At 54.6% G+C, this 16,190-nt stretch overlaps 1 long non-coding RNA gene across 1 annotated transcript; it reads right to left on the reverse strand.

The window, feature by feature from the left end:
• Nucleotides 1-235: 235 nt before the first annotated feature.
• On the reverse strand, nucleotides 236-10,495 carry LOC142051134 (uncharacterized). Its single transcript, XR_012658308.1, has 7 exons — nucleotides 10,297-10,495; nucleotides 10,071-10,180; nucleotides 9,442-9,550; nucleotides 9,073-9,191; nucleotides 8,879-8,982; nucleotides 6,269-6,375; nucleotides 236-1,068 (listed from the first exon to the last, which is right to left on the reverse strand). It is a non-coding gene; the product is annotated as an uncharacterized LOC142051134 (long non-coding RNA).
• Between the last annotated feature and the right edge of the window lie 5,695 nt (nucleotides 10,496-16,190).

The raw sequence follows: 16,190 nt of genomic DNA on the forward strand, positions 1-16,190 counted from the left end.
AGGCTAGCTATCTGCTTACTTACCCTTTGACACTTCAATCTTTTTCGACTTCTCTATTTAGACATCTACTTACAGTTATACCTCGGCTTATTTCACTCTATATAACCTCTATTTAGATTACACATCTACTTAGACTATGTAACACACACTAAGCGTAGATGCTCGCTCTAGTCAGACTTTCTTCTGCTTTGAATTCCTTCATCTATCCTTTTCACTTTAAACTCCTTTATTTTTTGATCTAGATATATAGACGGTCGAGTTACTTTTGTGTTTTAAAACCCTGCATCTCGATGCAGAATTTTTGTATCCCGAAATCCGTTATATAATATAGGAGAGATAAGTTCTTATCTCAAAATCCCTTTATGCATCTATAAATTAATATTACACATGTCAATATATATAAGAGGTTTTTGTAATAGCCCCCCTGAATTTTCAGGCATTTTGGGGCTGTAACCCCCCTTTTTGGGGGGGAACCCCTACATGACGCCCCCACTCACCTGTTCCTCTGACGCATTATCAGCTCCCCCAGTGACACCGGGGCACCCCACATGACATCATCACACCCCCCCCAGGACTCCCCCAATTTTATTCACCCCCAAGAAGGGCACTAAACAAGGGAACCTGCTCCAACCTGCAGCTCATTACTTTAATAGTGCCATTTACAAAGGTACACGCACACCCCTCCCACACCCCCCAGAAAAGGGGGAGCTCTGCTAAAATCTAAAAGGTGGGGCAGCCCCCCCAAACAGCTGCAGCCCCCCCAGCCCCTGTCCGCAGGCTGGCGGCTGCCCCACGGCAGAGCAGGAGCGTGCCAGAGGACGGTGTCACGTCTCTCTCGGGCTCCGCTCGGACATGTTCCCGCACTGGGACGGGCTCCCCGGGGTGACAAACAGCCCCGGTCCCTGGGGGCCCCGACTCTCCCCACCGGGCAGCCCTCGCGGCCGCACCTGCGGGGCACCCGCTGGAGACAGAGCCAGGAGCCTCCAGGCCGAGGGATGGCCCCTTACCTTCACCACGCTTAACGACCGGCAGGCATCTCTTGAGCATCACGAGACACTTAGACGACATCTGAAAAACAGAAATCCCAAACTATATTTCAGCACGTTAATAAAATAGCACAGAAGAAAATGGAGGAGCTCAGTCAGCATAAGGGGTAGGAAGGAAATTGAGCCGCAGCAAGATTCCAGGCAAACGGGTCACGTCAAAACACAACACATCCTTTAAAAGCTAGAGTGATTGGAACGCTTGAAAACGGTATTAAGACTAACCGATACCATTTTGAACAGATCCTTCGCGTAACACTGAACGCTTTGGCTGGTGCTGGAAAACGTCTCATCCCTTCCTTACGGCACCGCTGCGGGGAGATAACCCCGTGAGGCTGCGGGGCAAAGTTGTACCGGAACCGGAACCTCCGCTTACAGACCCACCGCAGCAGCTACAGCCCTCGCCCTGCCGCCGCACGTCTTGCTGCCTGGCTCCACGAAGCCTGAAGTGAAGCGTGTCAAACTTGAAAGAGTAACGTAAAAAATTAAGAATAAATCTCAGTAATTCACTTTGTGCTGAGAAGGCGGGCGCGTGTTTACGCACATCCAATATGAGCGTCTAGGCTCTAAAAGCTTTCCATTTTCCTTCTGCGTTCATTCAACTCGCACAGCCGTTCACGCCCGCCATAAGATTATCTATCTCCAAAATACACAGCAGCAACGTGACTGGGGGGTTTTGGCGTGTTACGGAGTCGGGAGGGACGTCCGCCCGGCTGCCCCGCCCAAGAGATGCTGCTGAACTGCCAGGGAAACGCGCGTCGAAAGCGAGACTGAAATAAAGTACTTAAGAGCGCTCCCTCAAAATACCGGCAGGAAACACCCCCCCACAACATTCAGTCGCCCCTCATTAAATATTTACAACAAATACCTACCTGCTTAAGTACACCTAACAAATCGTACCCTACATCTGCTTGGCAGTTACAGCTGAAAGAGCGCAAGTCACGTCGTAAATCAGACGATGTTAGCTTTTTTTTAAACTTTCATTTATGACAGAAGAATCGGTGAGTGAAGAGATCCCCGATACAGTTTTACTTTTTTGGGGGGGGGGAAAAAAATAATACCACAACAAAAAACCACACAAATCAAATCCCCAGTGTTGCAATACACGGGGCTACCAAGAAGGACCGGCAGACCTGCTAATGCGTTCGGCTGTACCGAAGCATGCAGGCGAACCGCATTTTATGGTATCTCGACTGTTACAACTGAGAACCCAAGCACTACCAATGCCATCAACCTTTGGAGTATGTGCTGTGCTTGGATCTCCGCAAGGACCATGGATTTTTTTGTCTTTAAAAAAAAGCAATACTTTGCAAGTCTTGTGCTGATGAGTTCTGCTGACAAAGACACTGTCTCTAAGATGCACTCTGATGGCAAGTTCATAGAATGCAACCTCACTGAATAAGAAATATCTCAATTCTTCAAAATCTCTTCCTAACAAAAGTCACACTGTGGGGCTTTCAGATGGGTCAGATTATGCATCCTTTCACAACAAGAAACACACCAGCTAACCAGGATATTCTTGCAGTGGCCAGGTGCCTCTTCATCATGTAAAAAAGGAAAAAACCCAGAGCCAGCAATAAGTATCACACAGGTCAACACAGATCTCTTCCAGAGCACCCCCCTCATCAAAACGAACATGCCCATCGGCTCACCTGCTCTGCACAGATTCCAGCATCACACCCCGCTTCCGTCATCGCTTGTGGCACCAAACGTATCAACACACAGTAAACTACCGTTACGCTCGTGAGAAATCACCGCCCCGTGACTTCCTCATTACTACCCAGCTCACTTCTAATGCTCATACGCCGTTCCAAAGACGGCCCACGTGTTACCTACAAAACTGAAGAGCTCGACGACGGACCACAGCATTCTCTGGTCTTAGATGCTGGCCGCTGCCCCACCTTCTCAGACCTCTCATAGGCGTGCGGCAGCAGCACTCCGAGCCTGCCAGCGGCACCTGCAAAAAGCCAAGCGAAAAGGCACCTCCTGAGATGCTGCCCGATGCCACAGCCTGCCCGCACCGATCCCCGTCTCGCACCCCTTTCCCTCGACAGCCTCCCACCCGGCCTACGTCACTTGCAGCTGAACACGGCACCTCGCCCGCCATCCGTAACACCCAAACGACACGCGTTGCTTATAACTTCACCAGCAACACAACACCTCAGAAAAGAGCTGCTACTTCAGCCCACCAATCACCACTCGCCTTGCTCGACTTGCCTCCTTTGCTCATTGCTACGCTACTTCAAAACCAAAACAAAAGACAAACGCAAGGAGCAATGGAGTCATAGAGGCATCGGTCACATCTTCCCTCTATATACACCACGCACCGACTCACCCGCTTACATCGGTCCCCTCAGTTCCCCTCCGTCGCCCTGCACGACTCGTCCCTCGGCATCTCCAAAACCAATACGAAACAAGTCGCCTGGTTGCACAGCAGTACCTTAACTGTTCCTGAACACCGACTATAACCTGCCATTAAAAACAAACATATGACATCAAACATGAAGCCCTACGCACGTACAAGCTTGAACACCCTGCAGAGGTAATCTGCTCAGCTGAACTCTAGCTGCCTCTCCCAGATAGCCACGGTCACGGCCTCCGAGCCCACAAAACGTCACGGTGATTACGGTCCTTGCCTGCTGAGGAGGGCCACTCCATCCGAGATGACGGTACCACCTTTCCCCCAACAGCCTTAGCACAGCAACAGATGAACCCTAAGCTCTCATCGCTGTGCCACCTACCCGACTCTACACGGCCAGCAAGGCGGCTCCGAGCCAAACTCACAAAACGCACACACCAACGCTATGAGAAACACTACAAACTGCGCGCCTCCAAGACGAGAGAACGCTCTCGGCAAACACAGAGACAACTGGACGGAAGAGCTCGTCCAGCAACAAGACCTGCAGAACCCTGACAGGGATGCAAGGAGGCCCTAACGAGATCCAAAATGATTAGAAGAGCGTCAGGGCCCGTGACAAGAAGTTCCTCTCAAAACTGAGAGGGAGGAGGCACAAGAAGCCCAGCTACAAGACCTAAGAACGTAAGGATGCAGGGAAGAAATCACGCTCCCTGAAAACAGACAGCGACAGAGCAGAGCTGTTCACGCATCTGGGAACGACGCCGCAGACGACAACTGCCCAGAAACTCCTCAAACATCAGAGCGATCCACGCTTTAAACTGTAACGCAAAAAGAAGCACCCGATGGGCGCCGGCCCCACAATTAGAACCTTGCCAGCCCCTAGGGATAGCGCTGTGCTCCTGAGAGCAAAGAGAACAAAGTCACCAGCCCCATGCGCCCCCTCACTGCGACCCAGCTCGCCTGAAATGCTCCTCAAATAGCCTTCGGTCGCATCTTCCCTTTAATCCCGCACACGGACCCGCTGCCTTAGTGTGCTCTACTCAGCTCTGCTCCATCACCCTGCACAGCTCCATCTTCATCCTCTGCAAGAACAGCATGATAGAACAAGTCACCTGGACGCACAGCAACAGCTTAACCATTCCACAGGTCTTGCTTCCACGTAGGAATACCATCTAGAGCCCAACTACTGCATGCCATTAAAGGAAATACCTTCAATCAAATGTTAAGCCCCACGCACGTACAAGCTTGAACAGCTGAGAGGTGCCCTCTGCTCAGCTAGCACTCTAGCTGCCTCTCCCAGGCAGCTACGGTCATCCCCTCGGCACCCACAAAACACCCCGGAAATTACCATCCTCGCCCGCTGCCAACGGCCACTCGCTCCGACGAGGGTTGTACGGGCGTTGCCAAAACAGTCTATGCATATTAACATTAACCATATACTCTTATTGCTATTCTTTCCTCCGCTCTACCATTGCTACACCCCCAGGCGGAGCAGCTCTGACACAGGCATCGACGTGCACGGACCGACACCGCTCACAAATACTACAAGCGACGCGATCGAGGCACCTAAGAAAACTCTCACCGAGACGACGGACTTCCGGCCCAGAGATGCCACCGGGCGAGAAGATCTATACGGCAGCGAGGAAGAAGCTATAGCATCCGCAGAGAAGTCACCTACCATCATCACCTGCAATAAAACCATATACCCACAACTAGGACGACGTACGAGCGACAAGCCACTCTTAAAGACCTCAGAACGTTCAGGTGCAGGGAACAGGTCCCAGAAAAGGGCTCTGCGTATTCAGACTGCTCCTCAGCAGCAGTATCGAGGCCGCCTTAATCACCGCTGCAAAAAGATGACCTTCTATAAAGGTCTAATATTTCAGACACAAGACAAATCTATGCAGTAGACTTAAAATGCGAGAAAGGAAGCTCTCGGTTACCATTATGCCGATGAGCCAGGGCTTGCAAAACCCTCAATATTGCTACCTAGGTGCCTGCTCAGCACGGAGAACAACAGACACATCGAGACCCGAGTACAGTAAGGAACAAAGACAGACTACAAAATCCACACAACAGCACAAGCACAGGCAGGAACTCCCCCTGCCTGGCAGATGCTTCTGTTTTGCAGAAAGGACACCACAACCTCTCTCGGCCCAAACGTGTCCGGTCTCTGAACGGTACCCTCCGCTGATTTTACAACCCCTGCCTGCCCCACCTGCGCTTCCCCCAACCGACCGGCCACCCGCACAAAGACCGCATCGGCCCCTCAGCTTCCCTTCCAAATCTGGGGGCTCAAAAGCCATCCTTTAAAAAGGCCACACAGGCTACGTAGGATGGGGCTGCGGTCACACGGATACTCTTCATCTCCAAACGTGCGGTGCCATCACTCAGCATCGCACCACTCAACGCCGGCCACTTCCGCAACAACAGCCTCCTCGGAAGCGCCGTGAACTTCCGCTCCCCCACGCTCTAATGAGGCTGGATGTCGTGGCCGCCGCCACCTACGGTGCCTAGAGAACCAGAGAGACAAGGCGACCCCTGCGCCTGGAAGCGGCCGCCCGCTCACAAACAATTCCACACCTCAAAAATAACAGCTGCTACGGCTCCCTGTTCATCGCTCACCTTGCCCAACGAGCTCGGGGCAGACATCCCGCTTTGCATATAGTTTTGTGAGTCCCTTCATTAACTAGTCACATAGGTGCTCACACTGCACGACCCCTCCGTTGTCACGTGCTGACCTACCTTCTCACGATGCTCTGTTCGCCCCCTCCCTTCCGTGTCCGGCTCCCTACCGCGCATCTGCACCAACAGCCACATTCCAGACTCATCCTTTCCCCTACCGTGCCAACACGGCTCCGCTCACCTCCCAATCCGTGCCTCCCGGGTCAGTGGCCACGTCAGGTGCCTGCTCGCATTCTCGGTCCGTCCCCGATGGCTGGGGAACCGTCACCTTCAATGCCGGGCCCACTTCTGGGGAAATACGGAGAGGCACACAGATGTTGGACACTGCTTTCCAAAAGCAAGAGCTCACCACGCAAAACAAACTAACAAATCCTTTTGACCGACTTGTTCGGCAACACAGAGACCCCAAAGGCAGAAATCCCAGACGAGTGACCTCACAGCCCGCCCCGTCACAGCACACGACGCCATCTGCTCGCCTTTGCCGTCACGCCTCGCTCGACTGTCCTGCTTAACCCTCGACCTGTTACTTAAACTGCAAGAAAAAGTCAAACCACGCAACACACAAAAATCACAGTTCGTGTCAGATGACTCAAGCACAGGCGGACACCGATAGGGCAAATGCCAAAAGCAATACGGGAAGCAAACAGGCGTGGCTGGTGTAGCGACACACTCTCCTTTTGTAGGTAACTCACTCCTGAGCGACTCCATGAACAGCCGCGTGGAGAACCTCTCGGCAGACAGCACGCTCGAGTGGCCGTGCTGACACATACGGGGAAGGAGACTGGGCTACCGGAGGCTGCTTGCACACAGAACACGACCATTAGCTAACACTTAAACACCCCTTTCCCAACCATTCCCCGGTACCAAGACTTCAAAAACCCCTCCTCTCCTCCTGAACTGTCAGGGAAGGAACCTCACTCCTTCCCGACAGCTCCTGCCCTGTATTTGCACCCCTAAAGCCCCTCTGTCAGCCGCTCCTCGGGAGCCGCCCTTCCCACCTCTGCCCCGCGTTCTGCGAGCACCTCCCACCTTCCGGCTTCCCGCAGACTCCGTGCTCTCTACAGGCCCACAAAATAACAGAAGCCCTGATGCTTATAATCTACAAGGGACCTGCCGCAAGCTGCAAAGGTTCTCGGGACAACGTGGTACTCTGCGGGCGATCGGGAAAGGCGACGAGCAGTCCCGTACACCGACACACACTATGCGTTACGTCCCTGCTGCTTTCTGAAGGAAGGCTAGAGCTCCATATACAGATGTGTACAACACACTCACCCTAACCCCTACCGCAGCATCTCACCATCAGTCCTATTGAGAGATAACGTCAACAACTTGCACAACACAGGCAAAACTGGTGGAAAAAATATAAGGTTCTACCTTCAGTCAAGTCAAAATTCCTGGAAAACAAGACAAAACAAACAAAAAACCTACCACACACAAAAAAACCCAACAAACCACAAACAAAAAAACCCAGACAAAACCATAACACCCCCACAAAACCAAATAATCCAAAACACACTATTAGACCATCTTGCTACCCCTGAACACCCAACACAAACTTACTGACCCAAGGGAAAACAAAAGCTCGTACAAGTGTACTTCCTAATATATATCTGCTGCTCAACTTTGACTGCTCCTTAATCTCTTACCTCAACCAGAAACCTCCCCATCTCTGAATGTCAAAACACACCTACCCAAAGAGCTTAGACAGCTCAAAACCTGCAACCAACTCAAGGAACAGTACCAGAGAAGCCCAGGAGCAGAATGAGCCTCCTGAAAAAAGGCTGGGGCTCATCTACCCCAGCGGAATGGCAAAGCAGAACGAAATCTTTTAAGAACCCCTTCTCAAAAAATATCTCTGGTTATAAAGTAAATCATTTATTGTAAAGCCATCAACCATTCGGAGTCACCTCAACGCTCTCTCTCGCTCAGTCCCTTAACAGAACTAGATCAGTCTCAAAGGACAAAAAACACGAAAAGAAACGTGGAAATACACAAGCGTATCGGGAACCGTATGAAGCAGCTAAATTAACACCTCAGTAGCTGGGGCAAAACTAAATTGTAAAGGACAACAAAAAAACACCCCAGGAGACACATGGATTAAAACAGATGAAGGCTCTCTCTTCTCGCAGAAGCTCAAGAAGAGACCTGAGCCAACGGTACACAGCTCTGGGGTATCGGATACCGAAAAGAAACATACTCGAGACAGAAAACAGACTGCTGTGGAGCACAAAGGTGGCTTTGGCAAAGGTTCTGCCGGGACAAGAGTCACAGTTACAGGGAACGGACAGCGGCCGGCAGGGGAAACGCCGTCGGCGTGGAGGGGCCAGCGGGGGAAATGCCGCCCTCAGCTAACGCTGCGCTATCAAGCCTTAAGCGAAAACTGCAGAGTAGTTACAGGAGACGGGCATAAGATGGATGCTGAATATCACTTGATGGTCACAAAATCTCATGGGGATGGGCACCACGTAGCCTCACGGACACCCCTTAGACCCAAACGCTTAACGAAAGACGCTTCTTGCCAAAACACAAGCTCGACGAGGAAAAGCCAAAGCTGATGCGGGGGCAACTACTAAAATCTCAGTACGTGAGCAGGCATTACTTAAGATGGTGCGGTGGTTCTGCTGGGTCCGTCCAACCTGAGCAATGGGTTCTAACGCCTGTCCAGCAGCGTCCATGATCTCTCTCACGGCCTCCCACATCAGAAACCTCCCCTGCCCAGGACCGCGTTTTGCATGTTCCACCCCTCCCCATCCCCGCAATGAAAATCAAACACAACAAATAAGCAGTCTACTTCATCTTCTTGGCCTCCAAAAGAAGCTTCCTTCCTCTGCTGAGCGTCGACACCAACATCCTCGTGCCGTTCCTCAAAAGCAAGCTGGTCCTCGGGTGCCCGTACTGCCAAAAGAAGACAAAACGATTATGCTCTTATAACGAGCTCCATCATCCTCTCCTCCTTCAGGAAATCGAGTCCCGATTGCTACATACCAGAAGTTTGTGCAGTAGATGGCCGAGGCCAGCCCCGTAAATGAAGCACTCTGTGACCCTGCTTTCTCTTTTGGCCACAGCACCCGCCACTGGGGAGCCCCAAACCCCTTCGTGACTCCCTACGAAAACCAGATACAACTAGTTCAAAACATCTGGCAGGTGAGAGATGACCGACAAACACGTACAGCCCACCTTACCCTCAAACCAGCCAGAGAGCTGACTTCCTCCCCCACTGAACTCTCATCTTCGACAAATTCACCAAACAGAACAATGTTTACACTGAACAGAACAAAACCCTTACCCTCTGACACTCTGAAACGGGTTTGTGCACCCACAAAATATATATATTCATGCTACCGACCCACGTACCACACTTCCTCAGGGTCAGCCCCACAAAGACAGGAGAACGCCCAATGCTCTCTCCATGGATACCCCGATGCTCCGCTCCCTTCTTTGCTGCTCCTGTCACGGGAAAACGCTGGGAATAAAAAAAGGTTCAGAGAAGCAAAACAATAAACAATAGGGAGAGGGACCAGCGCAAAGGAATAGAGAGAGGAAGAGACGAACAGGAAGGACAGACAACCCCATCCTGAGCACAGCCTCTGGGAGAGGGAAAGAGGAAACAGCAACCGTTATTACCGCAGATCAACCCTGACCAAAGCCTCCTTCCACAGGGGCTTCTGGACACACCGCTCCTTCCCCGCGCTACTGCTACGGGCCCCTGCGCCGAGGGGGAATCCAGTGCAGGCAGAGAGAGGCAGAGAAAAGTAGCCACAGGCTACAGGACAGAGAGAGGGAGGACTGAAAAGACAGGGAGGCAGGGAGCCACTCAGAGCGAGATGGAGAAAGAAGGTGCGGGGGGGTGCAAAAAAAAAAAAAAAAAAACAAACAAAAAAAAATTTTGCAGCAGGTAAGGAAAGAGACGGGGCCGGGGGAGAGACAGGGAGGGCCCAGGACGCACAAGAGAGGCAACGGGGCCCCACTGGCCCAGGACTCACCGCGACTCTCGCTCTCAGCGCTGCTGGCACAATTTAGCCGTTCAGATGCTTCTTTCCCCTCCTCTCCTCCCTGCCTCTTCTGCAGCTCCAGACTCTAGGCCGACCTCCACCTAAAGAGGATACGTGGGTGTCTTACCGCTCTTACGAGATGAGGCTTCCTCGGCACGTAGCCTAGCTCGCTCGTGCACTACACGCCCGTACCCAACTCCGGGTTACGCGTACGGACCCTGCGGTGCACGTTGGTGGCCTGGCCCGCTGCGGACTATGAAGGGGGATCCTTCCTCCCTCACCTGCAGGGACAGGCTCTCTCTTGCCTGCGGCAGGAAGGCAGCTGGCAGCCAGAGCGCCTTCAGTTTCTTCTGCTTTACCTTTCGTTGGCGTCTCCAGCTTCAGCCGAGGCAGCTCCTGTCCACAGCCGGGAAGGGCTCTGTGTGTCCCTTTTCGCCCTGGCGCCGCGAGGATGGCAAAGCCGGGCAGAGAGAAGCCACGCAAGCCTGAGACGGCCGCAGTCGACGGCGTCCCCGGGGGAAGGACAGACAACCACGTCCTCAGCACGGTCTCTGGGAGAGGGAAAGAAGAAACAGCGACCGTCATTACCGTCGATCGACCCTGACCAAAGCCCCTCCTTGCGCAGGGGCTTCTGGACACAGCGCCCCTTCCCCGCGCTACTGCTACGGGCCCCTGCGCCGAGGGGGAATCCAGTGCGCTTGAGGGCCGGCTTGCTGCCTTCACGACAGGGCCTGGGGGCGGCCAAGGGCTACGCGGCACGCTGCAGGGGAGGTGCCGGGGCTGGGGGCAGGCGCACGGGGCAAGGGGGGGGCAAGGGGAGGCTGAGCGGGAGGCTGAGCGGGAGCTCCGGCGAGCCGGGGAGGCGGCCATCATCTGCGCCCTGGGCAGGGGGAAAAGGTCCTCCTCCTTTCCCTCTTCCCTTCTGTCAGCTCCCGGGGAACTCACCGCTTCTCGGGGAGCGGCCGCACCTGCAAGCCCCCAGAAATCAACACGAATCCAACCCCAAAAATACACCGCGCCTACCGTACGCGGCACGGCCGCCCGGAACCCGAGCGCCGGAAGACCGCGCCTCCCGCCACGCCCCGGCGAACCACGTGACAGCGCCGGCAGCCACTGCGCCAGGACTACACCTCCCGGCATGCTCTGCGGCACAACACGGCCGCCCGGCAGCCGCGCGCCGCAAGGACTACACCTCCCGGCACGCTCTGCGCCACAACACGGCCGCCCGGCAGCCGCGCGCCGCAAGGACTACACCTCCCGGCACGCTCTGCGGCACAACACGGCCGCACGGCCAGCCTCCAGGCGCACCACCACAGCTCCCGGCACGCCGCCAGCCCGCCCTCCCCGCTCTCGGACCCTGCGGGCCACCGTCCCGGCCGCCGATGCACCCGGAAGCCCCACCGAGCCCTCAGCACAGCCTCGCTCTCCCCACCGCCCGCTCCGACCCAGCGCTGCCCCGCCGCAGCCCTCCTCGGGGCTTGACCCGGGACGCAGCGCTCCACCACCCAGCCCCCGCTCACCTCCTCCCTCGCTACAGTCGCAGCCCACTGACGCTCGGCCACAGCTCCGCTCCGCTCCGCCCTCGGCTCACACTGGCCCCCCAGAGCCGGGCACCACCCCTTTTCCAGGGAGGAGCCGGCACCATCAGCCCCACCGCCCGCACCTGGGGCTCCTCCATCCAGACCCTGCCATCAGCTGAGGCGCAGCAGCAACGGGGGGCCCCCTCCCCTCACCCCCACAGTGCACCACCTCCTCCCCTGGGCTCCATCACAGCCCCTTGCCCCACGCAAAGGCAGCGCAAACGCAGCCCTGAGGGCAAAGGAGAGGGCAGGTGTTTGTGCAGGCGCGCACGTAACAAGTCCCAGGAGCCATTCGTGGGTCAGGGTCCCCAACGCTCCCCCTGCCCCAAGGCCACATCGGCCGCCGTTGCCGCAGCCGCACGGAGCTGGTGTTGGCTGCGATAGTGCTCATTTTCTCCACAGTAGCTAGGAAGGGATACGTTTTGGATTTATGCTCAAAACACCGTTAATAATGTAGAGATGTTTTGGTTCTTGCTGAGCACTGCTTCCACAGTCAGGGCCTCTTCTGGTTCTCTCAGTGCCCCACCAGCAAGTAGGCTGGGAGAGGACACAGCTGGGAAAGCTTTCCCAGCTAACTGACCAAAGGGATATTCCATACCATTTGACATCACGCTCAGCACACGCAGCTGGGGGAAGAAGGGGGAGTCCTTGGGGGCTACGGCATTTCTCTTCCTAAGTAACCGTTACACATGACAGAGCCCTGCTTTCCCAGAGGTGGCTCAACACCTGCCCGCCGAAAAGGAGGAGTGAATTAATTCCTTGCTTTGCTTCCACGCACAGCTTTTGCTTTACCTATTAAACAGCCTTGATCTCAACCCATGATTTTTCTCACTCTTACCCTTCCAGCTCTCTCCCCCAGCCCACTGAGGGTGGAGCGAGCAAGCAGCTCCCTGGTGCAGAGTTGCCAGCTGGGGCTAAGCCACGGCACGCGCTTGTCCCGGTTTGGCAGGGAACGGACCGTCCGTCGCCTGGCTCCTGGGGCGACGGGCTGCTGGGCAGAGGGGGAGGCCACCAAAGGTGACGAGCAGGGCACGGGACAGTAGGAAGAGAGAAGAGAAGAGCGGCATCCGGCTGGACGGGCGGGGGGGACGTGTGTGCGTGTAGTGAGAAGGCACGAGGCAGGGAACAGGACGGCCAGAGAAGGACAGGGAGCCTGACGGAGGTGGAGATAAAAGCAGCAGAGAGAGGGGAAGAGAGGTAGCAGAAAGAGGGAAGAGCAGGACACAGACCAACAAAGAAGGAAGAGGAGCAGGCTGGAGACGCACAAAGAACCTGGGGCAGGCAGCACGACAGCGAGGGAGGAAAGAAGAATAGGGGCAGGAAGCTGGACCGAGCGCGATGGAGAAAGACAAGATAAGCGACAAGAACAGGGCAGAAAGGGAAGAATGAAGCCACGGGGACAGGGAGCCGAGACAGCCAACGACGGAGGGAAGGGGCCGGGGAGGGAACACCACAAAACAAACCACGGGGCTACGTGGTACAGAGCACGAGAAGGCAGAGAATTAAGAATTAGGGACAGGGAGCCAGAAAAACAACAACAAAACAACACCCAAAACAAAGGGAGATGGGGAGCAAAAGGAATCGCAATGCGTACAGAAAGAAGAGAGAAACAATTCTAAAAGAGGGTCACGGGGAAGCCAGAGACAGCAAGATGGAGAAAGGACAGAAGCTACAGGCTACAGGGCAGAGAGGGAAGAATTAATGGATAGACACAGAGAGCTGGGCAGAAAGAGGTGGAGAAAGGCTGACGATCACACGGCCAACAGGGAAGAGAGAAGAGAGGGAGGAATTTTAAAAACAGGGGCAAGAAGCCAGAGAGAGGGAGAGAGAGGCAACACTAAAATGGGGACAAGCCACAGGGCGGCGAGGAGGGAACCGATGAATAAGAACAGGAGACCAAAGAGAACACAACGTAGAATGGAAAAAAGGAACAGCGGCCCAACAGGGAAGGAGGAATTAAAGATCAGGCACTGGGAGGCAGACAGAGACAAACGAAGAAACAAGTGGAAAAAAAAAACAAAACCAAAAACACAACAACAGCAATGGGCTACAAAGACAGAGAGAGAGGGAAGAAAGAAAACATAGCAGCAAGGAGCTGGACAGAGAGAGATGAGGACAAACAAATAGCACGGGTCTACGTGACAGAGAACGTGGAATTAGAACACAGAGAGAGGGAGCCGGACAGAGAGAGAGGCCGAGAGAAAAATCTAGACGGGCTACAGCGGGCAGAGGCAGGAATTAAAACCTAGGGACAGGGAGCTGGACAGAGAGAGACGGAGGTCACAGGGAACAGCGGCGGGTGCAGGAAGAACAGGAATTCATGAACAGGGAAAGGGAGCTGGACAGAGAAGAACTCAGAAAGGCAAGAACAGTAGCAGGGTACAGAGCAGACGAATGAAAAAGCGCGGCGGGAGCGTTGAGGCAGACAGAGAGATTAAGAAAAAAGCCACGGGCTACGTGGCAAAGCAGGAGGAATTCAGAAACGGGGATGGCAACCAAGGGAGAGTGAGCTGGTGAAGGACAACGGGCATTCCAAGTGAGGGACGGGGAGCTGGGAAAAGCGAGGCAGAGAAAAACAGAATCACAGAGAGAATCACACAAAGCCAAAAAAGAAGAAACTGAACAACAGGAACAGGTGTAACCAAAGCGATGAAATCAGCCAACCAGAGACGGTGTTCCATTACGGGAACATGGAGCGTACGAATCAGCGCACCTGTCGATCTGCATTTTAGTCCCTAGGCGATCGTTAACGTCAGCAGAACAACAGACAATGTGCTTCTGTCAGAAAAGGACGACAAAACGCGGTTTCGTGGAGCGGACTGAGAGAACTAGCCAAGACTGCCAAGATTAACAGCCAAGAAGGTAAAAGGCAATTCTGGCAGGGGGAGATCGCGACCACCGACTCACGGACCACCACCGAGCCTGCGCAGCGATTTACATACGGAACGAGCAAGTTTGTACCGATCAGCAGACAGGACAATAATGAATACGTAAAATTTTGATCTACAAATTGAACGGGAAAGGTGCGTGAGGTACGCACGCCAGGAGGAGCGATCCCCCGTGCATCCGGCGCCGTGAATAAAGAATGCCTGCTCTTTAATACTAAATTGGTCTTGAGGAGTTGTTTCCGATTTTACCGCGTTTTTCGGTAACACAGGGAGTCAGACCGAGAGAGCCAGAGAAAGACAAAAATACCGACAGGCTACAGGACAGAGCAGGAGGAGTAAAAAAATAAAAACGGAGCCAGAGCCAGGCAGAGAGAGGCGGAGAAAGAACAAGTAGCCACAGGCTACAGGACAGAGAGAGGGAGGACTGAAAAGACGGGGAGGCAGGGAGCCACTCAGAGCGAGACGGAGAAAGAAGGTGCGGGGGGGGCGCAAAAAAAAAATAATTTTGCAGCAGGTAAGGAAAGAGAGGGGGCCGGGGGAGAGACAGGGAGGGCCCAGGACGTACAAGAGAGGCAACGGGGCCCCACTGGCCCAGGACTCACCGCGACTCTCGCTCTCAGCGCTGCTGGCACAATTTAGCCGTTCACATGCTTCTTTCCCCTCCTCTCCTCCCTGCCTCTTCTGCAGCTCCAGACTCTAGGCCGACCTCCACCTGAAGAGAACACGGGGGTGTCTTACAGCTCTTACGAGATGAGGCTTCCTAGGCACGTAGCCTAGCTCGCTCGTGCACTACACGCCCGTACCGAACTGCGGGTTCCAACTGTGGGAAGAAGGGGGAGTCCTTGAGGGCTACGGCATTTCTCTTCCTAACTAACCGTTACACATGACAGAGCCCTGCTTTCCCAGAAACAGCTCAACACCTGCCCGCCGAAAAGGAGGAGCGAATTAATTCCTTGCTTTGCTTCCACGCACAGCTTTTGCTTTACCTATTAAACCGTCTTGATCTCAACCCATGATTTTTCTCACTTTTACCCTTCCAGCTCTCTCCCCCAGCCCACTGAGGGTGGAGCGAGCAAGCAGCTCCCTGGTGCAGAGTTGCCAGCTGAGGCTAAGCCACGGCACGCGCTTGTCCCGGTTTGGCAGGGAACGGACCGTCCGTCGCCTGGCTCCTGGAGCGACGGGCTGCTGGGCAGAGGGGGAGGCCACCAAAGGTGAGGAGCAGGGCACAGGACAGTAGGAGGAGAGAAGAGCAGCATCCGGCTGGACGGGGGCGGGGGGGGCGTGTGTGCGTGTAGTGAGAAGGCACGAGGCAGGGAACAGGACGGCCAGAGGAGGACAGGGAGCCTGACGGAGGTGGAGATAAAAGCAGCAGAGAGAGGGGAAGAGCAGGACACAGACCAACAAAGAAGGATGAGGAGCAGGCTGGAGACGCACAAAGAACCTGGGGCAGGCAGCACGACAGCGAGGGAGGAAAGAAGAACAGGGGCAGGAAGCTGGACCGAGCGAGATGGAGACAGACAAGATAAGCGACAAGAACAGGGCAGAAAGGGAAGAATGAAGCCACGGGGACAGGGAGCCGAGACGGCCAACGACGGAGGGAAGGGGCCGGGGAGGGAACACCACAAAACAAACCATGGGGCTAC

This window comes from Phalacrocorax aristotelis, unplaced genomic scaffold, assembly GCF_949628215.1.
Source record: "Phalacrocorax aristotelis unplaced genomic scaffold, bGulAri2.1 scaffold_138, whole genome shotgun sequence".
NCBI lineage: Eukaryota > Metazoa > Chordata > Aves > Suliformes > Phalacrocoracidae > Phalacrocorax > Phalacrocorax aristotelis.